The following is an 11,377-nucleotide window of genomic DNA, read 5'->3' as shown; positions in this document are numbered from 1 at the left end:
AATTTGAAAAAGGCATTTGGAAAACTATCTTTAGCAGGAAAAAGTCATGAATGTGCATAAATATGCATCTATGTAAAGCAATAGCTGATTAGTGAAATAAATTCCGGTACATTCCTAAGATGCAGTCAAGAAAATAAAGTTGAATTAAAATATCTGTAATTTAAGCAAGTAAATACATAATAAACTCGGATTCTAATTTTAATTTTCATGTGTAGGCAAAGACAAAACTTTGAAGGTAGTCACACCAAGTCCCCTCTGTAGTGGAATTCTGAGATATCACCCCCTTTTTTTGGTGTGTTTATTCATTTTCCATGAGTATGAATAACTTTCGTAATTTAAAAAGAAAAAACTGACGTAAAAACAGGGGTCATGCAGCTACCCTAACTTAACAAAAATCAAATTGGTGATTAATGGTAAAACCAAAATTCACACATGTATGGTTTTCCCTCTAAATTCCATGGTTTTATTACTATGACATTTAACTAGCTGGTTGAAAAAATATATATTAAATTTAAACAGCGGAGCCAGAATGTACAAGACTCTTGAAAGCACACAGGGTGGCCTTCCTGGGTGGATGGATTAGAAGTGTCCCCTTCCTCCTGGATGATCCTGCTCTGTGCCAAGGCCCCCAGCTCTGACCAGTGGACACCCCAGCTGGTGCCTTTGTGCTGTACACACTGTACCACCAGTGGGCTTGGGATCAGGAGAGACCTGCAAGGTCATTCAAAGGACACTGGATTTAAGATTTACAATCTCTTCAAGTTCCCCATTCCCTCAGAAAATAGGAGCAGATAATAAGTCAGAACTTCACTGGCACCAAGTAAGATTCTCCTGAACTCTGGGGGAGCAAAGTTCTTTATCGTATGAAGTGTTAATTATGTACCTCCAGCTGCACTGAGAGAGAAGTAAATCACAAGAAACAAGCAAGAGAGCAGATATTCATCAACCAACGCAAAGATGAGGGAGCATTTCCTAATAAACAATAATAGACATTTAATAGGACCTGAAAAGCAATATTTTTCTATAATGCTGAAGCAATTCAGTTAAGATGAAAAAATATATAAATATTAGCTTTTTGTTTAAAGATGTGTGCAGCTGCATTCAAAGTAAGAAAAATTTATGAGAGATTCTGTGAAGTAACTATAAATATGGAGTTCTAATAATACAACGTGGCCCACAAAAAGTATAAGGAATCTAAGGTACTATGACTTAAACAAGGGATACACAATATTCATTTTAGAAAAATCTTTCCAACTTTAGGTTGATCATACAGTATTGTTTCCAAAATCATGATTCAGTCATTTCATTTCTACTATGCTTCTGGCATTGTTTTAACAACATGGCCAAAATTATACCATGTGGTTTGTCCCTCTATTCAAAATCTGATTTTTTTAGTATATTTAAGGGGCTTAGGTTATAGCCGGAAAAGGTACATCCTCCAGTAGCTCCCAATTTCCCCCAACCTTCTCCCATGACTTGCCTTCACTAATTCCTCGACAGCGTTGTCTGTGGTCTGACAGTCAGGTGTGCATGCCCCATTCTCACCCCACTCTGTTCTATAATTAGCTTAAGAGGTTCCCCTGGATAGAATCAGACATAGGGTTCATTATGTGGTCAGCTCCCAAATTTTATCACTTACTCTCTCTCTGTTCAAGGATGACGTGATGGTTAATTTTATGTGTCAACTCGACCGGGCCATGGGGTGCCCAGTTAAACATTGTTTTGGGGGGTATTTGTGAAGGTGTTTCCAGACGAGGTTAACACTTGAATCAGTAGTCTGAGTAAAGCAGATTGCCTTCCCAGGCAGGCTGCGCTTCTTGTCCTATATTTTTCTAAGTAATTATGTTCTAAGAGTGGCCTTTGGTAATGCTGTGAGTCTGAATGTTTAATTGAGTTTAAGAAGACCCTTTGGTGGGTATTGCAGTACCATCTGAGCACAGCACTCTTCGCCAGGATCTTAATGTAGCTCACTGCTGGAGCCCCTACAGACCACATTGGTGACTCTGAGTTGGTGAGTACATGCCTTAGAGGATGCTACTTCTTGCTGCCTGCTTCCACACTGTCAGTATGCCGTGCAGGCTGGCCTTTGTGCTGGTTGACGGTCACTCCAAGTCACATTTCTGCTTCTTGTGGTAGGGCTACCTCTGCTCCTGTCTGGAGAACTTGCAGCTGTCTTGAGAAACGGCCATCCCTCCACAGTGACAGGAAATTAACCATGGTTATTGTAAAATCTTTACCTAATAAGTTCAATGTCTCAATCACTCATGGTTTTAGTTTTACTGTCTGACATTACTTTTAGTTATCACTCACTTGATCTTGTTTCCCAACATGCCTGGTGATTTTGTTTGAATGCCTGAATTTTCAATTTAAATAACTACATTTTTGCATTTCTAGAAATCCCACTGGCTACTTTTTTTTTTTTTTTTTTTTGTGGTACGCGGGCCCCTCACCGCTGTGGCCTCTCCCGTTGCGGAGCACAGGCTCCGGACGCGGAGGCTCAGCGGCCACGGCTCACCGGCCCAGCCGCTCCTCGGCATGTGGGATCCTCCCGGACCGGGGCACGAACCCGTGTCCCCTGCATCGGCAGGCGGACTCCCAACCACTGTGCCACCAGGGAAGCCCCCACTGGCTACTTTTTAAATCTCTGGTTTTTGCATTGTCTTTTTCTTTGGTTGTAATGCCTTTTCCTTCTTTTACATTTATAATTATTTAAAAATAGAGTTTTAAAATAAAATAATCAACATTATACTTATCTGACTTTCAGATTATCCTTTATTTAAAGTTAAGTACTATATTTTGAATTGTTTAATTTCCTTGTATACTTTATTAATTATGATATGCTCAGTTATGCCAAAGCAGCATATAATCTCCAAATTTAAATGCTTTTAAGATGCATATTTATCAGGCCTCAGGTTCAAGTTACTCTCTAAGACAGTGTCAGTATGAGGGCTCAGAGTTGCATCTTCATTATCAACATATATGCTTTCACAATCAATCACCAAGGTAGAATGAGAGTATTACAAATAATAGCACACACACTCTTAAATGCTCCCAGCAAGAAATGACACATGTAATCTCCACTCACAATTTGTTAGCCAGATGTGCCATTCACATGGCATTCAAGGGAATGGGGAAATGCATTAATACTGAATACCTAAATGGGAAAAACCCAGAAATGTTGGTGAGCAGCTTTAGGAAACTACCATCTGTGGTGACTAACGTTTTATTGTTAGCTCAACTTTTGGGGTTACTTTTTTTCTGTGGGCACTCTGTGCCCTATACATGTGAGGTGCCCATACAGAGAAGATTTGTGTTAATTTCTGCCTGATATCCCAAGGATTTTACAGATATGAGAGTTTTATGTTCACTTTTCAGCTTTAGTTTTCTTACAAATTATTGGCTCCATGCCCATTGGTTGCTCAGGTTTAGTGTTTCAATATTTCACTAGGTTGTTCAGGTAGAAATTTTAGACCCTTTACATGAAAGATGCAGCAGTCTGTTTCCATTCTCCACCCTTCCTCTCCCTGGACACCTTCAAACCCTGGCCTCTAGCCTTTAAAGCTTATATCCTGTTGGATGTCTTTATAAACCACTGTAGCATCACTTTACACACTTAACGTGCTTTAAATTTTATCCTCTTTATTTGTGTCACTGGAAATTTCCTGGCTATGCATTCAAAAATTTGTCAAAGTTTATTCTGCATTTTTATATTTTGTCTGTGTTATTTAATCTGCCATGTTGCCAAAAACACAGGTGCTATGTACTTGTTTAATTGTCGATCTTTTCTACAACACTATAATTATCACAAAGATAGGAACCATGTCAATTTATGGACTCCATCTCCATTTTGTTTCCCAGGGCTCAATAGATGTTTGCTATCTGAGAAATAAACAAATATTACCACTCTAGGGTAATAGTGTTAATGAAAGCAGGCATTAACTCCTTCTGTTCATGTACATGTATGTCCCTCATCTCATCAACAAAGGAAATCTGTCTTCCCTCCCTTGAATCTGGAGTGGTCCTGTGACTTGACTTGTCCAATGGAAAACAGTGGAAATGATGTTCTGGGGCTTCCAAGCCCAGGCCCGAAGGGGATTTCAACTTCCATACTCTTCTCCTCGAGCTCAGCCATTTAGATGTAAGGAAGCCCAGACCAGAGCCCTAAATGGAGCTTGGCCCTGTAGAAGGAGAGGGTACCTTGGATATCCCCTCCAACCAAGCTTTCAGCTAAATGCATATGTATAACAGACCTTATGCAGAGAACCACCCAACTGAGCCCTGGCCCATGAAACTGAGAAATAATAAATTGTGCTGTTTAGGCCACCAAATTTGGAAATGGTTTATTACCTAACAATAAATAACTGAGACACTTGGTTAACAAACAGTGATTGGATGTGCCACTGAAGGAGACAGCGGAGGAGAACTGGACACTTACTTAAAAATTACATTTTTTAACTTTTAAGGGAAAATTTCTAGAAAGTAGAATGACTGTCTTTAAGGTAACATGACTAAAAGAAAAAATTTGAATTCAATTAAGCAATTTGGAAGTTTTAAAAACTTCTAAAACTCAGAGGCATTGGTCTTTTCTTGGGTTGAAAGGTAAGCAGTTAATCATTTTGACTTTGCCAACTGGTTCTGAAAAGATTTGCTGAATTTGAGGTTGGTTTTATTATATGTGCATCACTTCTCAGAATTTCTTAAGAAGAAGAAGAATATAACCTACAGATTTCCAGCTGAGGAAACCCACCAAGGGCTTTCTTTTCACATTCAAGTGAATACAGTTCTTTACTGATGTGTCTTAAATCTGGCATTTTAAAATAAAAGAAATAACACACCTCTAGAACCAATGCCAAACAAAGACTTCAGCAATAATCACCACGAAGATTGTAATTGTTCTTGCTTTTGGCAGTTCATAAATTCTCACTCTAAGTTTTAGAGAAAATGGAAAAAATTCTAAATTAACCTATTTTATTACAAACATAAAACAACACATTTTATATTATAGCACAATAGTTTTTATTTTATGAATGTCTAGATCAAGGAAATAAAACCATTTCCATGCATCTCAATAGAACTGTCCAAAAGATGTGTCAGGTGTGTGGATGTTCTCACCTTGGGCAGGGCTCATACTGAATGGAAAGTGTGTCTCAGCTTTATTCTGGGTGACTGCTGTATTTCTGCAAAGTTCCTAAAAAATAACAAACTGAAGCATTCTCTACACTTAACATTCCTTGTTTGATAAAGTACATTTATCATCCATATCCTTTGTGTTGATGATTGCTAAAGTATGAAATAAGAGAAAAGAGAAGAAAATTGGCTGCTACTCACTGTTAAGCCCATGTAAATGATAACCCTACCTTCTGTGTGAACTTTTTGCATAAAACTGTCCTTTGGTCTTAAAATAGCTCCTCCAATACAGTTCTTCTGACATTATCCTTTCATTAAATAATCACTCAGGTAATTGCATCCTATTGATGAAAGAAATCTACTGATACTCTATTTCCTTTTTATCTAATAAAGGTCACATTAAGTGAACCTGGCTATTAAGTAAACAGCAAATAAACTGAAGGCTGTAATAAATGTCTTCATCTGTATACACTACAGAGAGGAAGAAAAATACTGTAAATATAGATTCTAAATGAGTTTAAGATAAATATAAAATATTGTAGTATCCTGAGAAAACACTGCATAAATGAGAGTCAGACGGCTCATAAGCAATGGATTTCAAAGTGTGGACAATTTCTCATTACTATAGAAAACTTTACTGCTAGTCCAGCAGGACACTCAAATTTTTCTCCTGGTTTGAAAAGCAGATACATAAGCTATATATCTATATAATACTAAATAACTAGAAGAATAATGAAGGATGATACAAATTTTCTTTCCTTTATCCAAAGTACATATTAGGAATTTTATCTGGACTTAATTATTAACCAAGAATCTGGCAGCTATACAATGCACACACACAGACACCCACAGAAATTCGTGAAGCTCAAACTCAATTAAATAAAATATCGATAGTTACACTTTCTACCAACTCATGAAAAGAAGCAAAATATCTTCCTTTTAAAACAAAACTATATGCAGTAAATAGAAGTGAACCTAAATTTTGAACTAGCATAAGTTTCAAGCATCAAAACAGTCCTTTAAGCAAGTCTTCAAGGACTTAAATCAAAGGTGATTATTCAAATATCCTGATACAGGGATGGTGGCATCAAGATAATGGTAATTTTCACTAAACATTCACAAGTGTCTCATCATGTATGCAAATCTTAGAACCTCAGCATATATTTTACACACTAAAGTGACATTGGGAATGCTACAAGACAGGATCAAGATGAATCATTGCAGTAAGGAAAGAGACTGATTAACATAAGATGTGCTTGTGACAAACACTAGATTAGAAGAGGGATCGTGGGTTTCTATTTTGCCAGAATGAGAAGGCTGAAAGACTGAAGACCGGTTTGTACTACAAATGACAGGAGAAGCAGGACTTCCATGTAAAGACTATGTTAAATTTGCAGTGCTAATGTTGACAGACTGACTTTACAGGGCACCAGGGAGTCAGGGCTGGAACACCCGAGTGCTGAAACCACTTCTTCCTCAAGTGGCAATGTGGTCTTAATGAATTTGACTCAGAGCCAAACACATCGGGACTTCCCTGGTGGTGCAGTGGTTAAAAATCTGCCTGCCGATGCAGGGGACACGGGTTCGAGCCCTGGTCCAGGAAGATCCCACATGCCGCTGAGCAATGAAGCCCATTTACCACAACTACTGAGCCTGTGCTCTAGAGCCCGCGAGCCACAACTACTGAGCCCGCACGCCTAGAGCCTGTGCTGTGCAACAAGAGAAGCCACTGCAATGAGGGGCAGGCACACCACAACGAAGAGTAGCCCCTGCTCGCTGCAACTAGAGAAAAGCTCGCGCGCAGCAACAAAGACCCCACACAGCCAAAAATAAATAAATAAAATTTTTAAAAAGAACTAAACACATCTAGATGTCTGTATTTTCTATTTAGGCCACAAACCAGTGATCTCCACCATATATAATTACACATGCCCCAATTATACAAATGTGTGTGGTACAATTAAGATTCTCCCACCCGACAGGACCCTTACCTCCATGCTGCCAACAGTCAGAGGCCCTACAGAAACACTCAGGACCTAAAGCAGCTGCTCTGAACAGGTTTTCCTCCTACTCTTAGGGGCAGCCTGGCTTTCAATATGTATTGAATAAATCAAGAAGCTAATCCAAATTTACTTGATATGCAGGGAGGGAGCTCTTGCCACTGATTTTCAGGGCTTCATTTAAGATTCTGGCCCATTGTAAGATAAAAGTAGGTTTAAGCTTGGTATTCAAAGCTGCAGAGGGATTAAAATGAGCTCAGAATTTTAAAATTAAGACCCCAAAATCTGTTGTCAATACCAGGTCACCTGAGAGATCCATCCATCTGTGCCCCCAAAAGTGGGCAGACTGGACCTCAGAGGCTGCAAAGTAAGGGGAGGGGCAGCAGACGTGATGCTGGGTCCGGCATGGAGTGGGACAGCAGGACCTTTCTGGCAGAGGAGGCGAGGGTAAAGGCAGTGAGTGGGGGTCTCTCCTGCCATGTGTCCTGCAGCTGGAGGGACCTGCTCTCTCTGAGGAGACACTTGGTGATGGGGGAGGAAAAGGAAAGGGAAGTAGGCAAAGAGATCTGAAGGGAAGCTCTCCTGCTGTCTCCCCAGATTCTGGCCCAGACCTCTGGGACACTCCCTCCCACCTGAGGATCCCTTACCAGCCATGGACCAGCCCCCCGCAAAGCTGCAAATGCTAAGTACACACCACCCCTCACTCTGCCCCCAGACTTTCTTTTTACCATGTTCTGACCTTAGCTTCATCAGCTCCTCTAAGAGAAACCAAAAACTTGTGGACAGCGCCACCTTCTGGAAAACAAAAGGAAGGTTCCTAACTGCCAGCAGCCTGTTGAACTGTTAGAATGAAAATAAATAAAGCTTTACCTGAGTAAGAAAGGCTTTCACTACTTCAAATGTAGCAGCAAAGGAAAAATTCATCAAGCAGCATAGTAATTGGTTCCACACACAAAAAATGACAATTTTCCAGCAACCAAACCCAAAGACAGAATATCACGATATAAAGAAGTCAAAGGAGCTATTACGACAAAATTCAATGAGCTACGGGAAAAATCATAAAGCTAATACAATGATCTCAGCAATAAAATTAATGAAGAAAAGAAGTACTTTACCAAAGAGATTGAAACTCTAAAAAAGAACCAAACAGAAATTCTGGAGCTGAAGGACTCAAAAGATGAGATAGATGAAGAACGCATTAGAACACATTGGAAATAATCAGATCAGATGGAAGAGAGAGTTAGCGAGCTGGCAGATAGAATCTAGAAATGATTCAGATGGAAGAGGAGAGTGAACTAAGATTTTTTTAAAGTGAAGAAATTCTATAAGAACTATCTGATTCCATTAGAAGAGCCAAAATAAGAATAATGGGTATTCCAGAAGAGGGAGAGAGGGAGGAAGCAGCAGAGAGTGCATTTAAAGAAATAATAGCTGAGAACTTCCCAAATCTGGGGAAGGAATTGAACATACAAGTCCATGATACTATTAGAAAACCTTCTATCTCAATGCAAAAGAACTTCTCTAAGACACATTATATTAAAACTATCAAAAGTCAATGATAAAGAATTTTAAAGGCAGCCTGGGGGAAAAGACAGTAACCTACAAGTGACCCCCATTAGCCTATCAGCAGATTTCCAGCAGAAACTCTAGAGGCTAGAAGAGAGTAGAAGGACATATTCAAAGTATTGAAAGATAAAAACCATCAGCCAAGAATACTCAATCCAGCAGAGTTATTATTCAGATATGAAGGAGAAATAAAGACTTTCCCATCAAACAAAAGTGAGAGAGTTCACCACTATTAGACCTGCCTAACAAAAAATGTTGAAAGGAGCTCTTCAATCTGAAACAAAAAGTACACAAAACTCTGATCAAGGTGATAAGTAGATAGTCAGAATTAGAAAACTGTAACTCTTTTTTAGAATAGTATATTAAACTCTTAACTACAGCACAAAGGTTAAAGGAAAAGAGCATTAAAATATGTATAGCTACTGCAATTCAATAACAAAATCGTAACATAAAAAGAGATAATTTGTGACATCAAAAATACAAAAGGGAAAGAGTAAAAGGATAAAATTTTTATAGGCAAATGAAGATAAATTGCTATCAGCAGAAAAAGGACTATTTTATCTATAAAATGTTTTATGTAAACCTGATGGTAATTACAAAGCATAAAAATAGAGGAGAGACACAAAACATTAAAAAGTGGAGACTGAGCAAATCACCACGGGAAACCACCAACTTAAAGGCAGAGAGAAACAAAAGGAAAAAGAAACAATGGAAAGACAAAATAACCAGAAGGCAAAAGATAAAATAGCAGTAGTAAGTCCTTACATATTAATAATCACTCAACTGTAAATGGATTGAACTCTCCAATCAAAAGGACAGAGTGGCCGGATGGATTAAAAAAACAAGACCCAACTATATGCTGCCTACAGGAGGCTCATTTCAGCTCTAAAGACACACATAGGCTCAAAGTGAAAGGATATAATATGATATTACAAGCAAATGGAATCCAAAAGAAGGCAGGTGTAGCCATATTTATATCAGAAAAATAGACTTCAAGCCAAAAAAGGGTAACAAGAGACAAAGAGGTCATTATATAATGATAAAGGGTTCAGTACGTCAAGGAGATATAACAATCATATATATAATATATGTAAATATATATTTATATTTATACATGCTCACAACACCCAAGCACCAAAATATATTAAGCAAATAATAACAAATCTTAAGGGAGAAATAGATAACAAAACAGTAATTATAGGGGACCTCAATATCCCACTATCAGCAACAGAGAGATTGTCCAGACAGAAAGTCAACAAGGAAACACTGGGATTGAACCACACTTTATAACAAATTGTCTTAATAGACATATATAGAATATTCCATCCAACAGCAGCAGAATATTCTTCCCAAGTGCATAGGGAACATTCATCCAAAATAGATCATATGATAGGCCACAAAACAAATCTTAGCAAATTTACAAAAGATTGAAATTATACCAAATCTCTTCTCTGACCACAATGGTATGAAACTAGAATCAATTACAAGAAAGTAAGAAGATCAGCAAATATGTGGAAACTAAACAACACACCTGTAAACAGCATTTGAGTCAAAAAAGAAATCCAAAGGGAATAAAAATTACCTTGAAACAAATGAAAATGAAAATATAACATATTAAATATAGTGGGATGCAGCAAAAGCAGTTCTGAGAAGAAAGTTTATAGCAATAAATACATATATTAAGAAGTTAGATCTCAAATAAACAACCTAACTTTACACATCAAGGAAATAGAAAAAGTAGAACAAATTAAATCCAGTTAGCAGAAGGAAGAAAATAAGAAAGATCATAGTGAAAATAAAATATAGACCTGAAAAACAACTGAAAGAATAAACAAAACTAAGAGCTGGTTCTTTGAAAAGATAAACAAAATTGACAAACCTTTAGTTAGACTTACTAAGAAAAAAAGGAGATAAGAGTCAAATAAATAAAATTAGAAATGAGAGAGACACAGTTGATACTACCAAAATACACAGAATTGTAAGAGACTACTGTAAACAGTTTTATGACAACAAATTACATAACTTAGAAGAAATGGATACATATCTAGAAATGCACAACCTACCAAGACTGAATTAGAAAGAAACAGAAAATCTGAAGAGACGACTAATGAATAAAGAGATTGAATCAGTAATTTTAAAACTCTCAACACAGAAAACTCCAGGACCAGGTGGCTTTACTGGTGAAATCTACCAAATGTTTAATGAAAAATTAACACTAATCCTCCTCAAACTCTTCCAAAATATCAAGAGGAGGGAACACTTCTAAACTCATTCTATGAAGCCAGCATTACATTGATACCAATACCATATCAAAATACCAGAAAAAAAAAACTGTAGACCAATATCCCTGATAAATATAGATGTAAAAATTCTCAATAAGATGTTAGCAAATCGAATTCAAGAACACATCAAAAGGATTCTCCATGTGACCAAGCAGGATTTATCCCTGGGATGCCAGAATGGTTCAACATATGTAAATCGGTAAATGTAATACATCACGTCAATAAAATGAAAGTTAAAAATCACATGATCATCTCAACTGATGCAGAAAAAGCATGTGACAAAATACAACATCTTTCATGATAACAACCCTTAACATATTGTGTATATAAGGAACGTACCCCAACATAATAAAGGTCATATATAATGAACCCAACAATAACATTATACTCAATGGAGAAAAA

At 37.5% G+C, this 11,377-nt stretch overlaps 1 protein-coding gene across 9 annotated transcripts in view; it reads right to left on the bottom strand.

Moving 5' to 3' along the window:
• SEC61G (SEC61 translocon subunit gamma) overlaps window positions 1-11,377 on the bottom strand; it is a 164,478-nt gene that overhangs the window by 133,857 nt on the left and 19,244 nt on the right. The window lies entirely within an intron of this gene.

This window comes from Kogia breviceps, chromosome 9, assembly GCF_026419965.1.
Source record: "Kogia breviceps isolate mKogBre1 chromosome 9, mKogBre1 haplotype 1, whole genome shotgun sequence".
Classification (NCBI taxonomy): Eukaryota; Metazoa; Chordata; class Mammalia; order Artiodactyla; family Physeteridae; genus Kogia; species Kogia breviceps.
The sequence above is the reverse complement of the archived record's forward strand: the minus strand, read 5'-3'. Positions and strand labels throughout refer to the sequence as shown.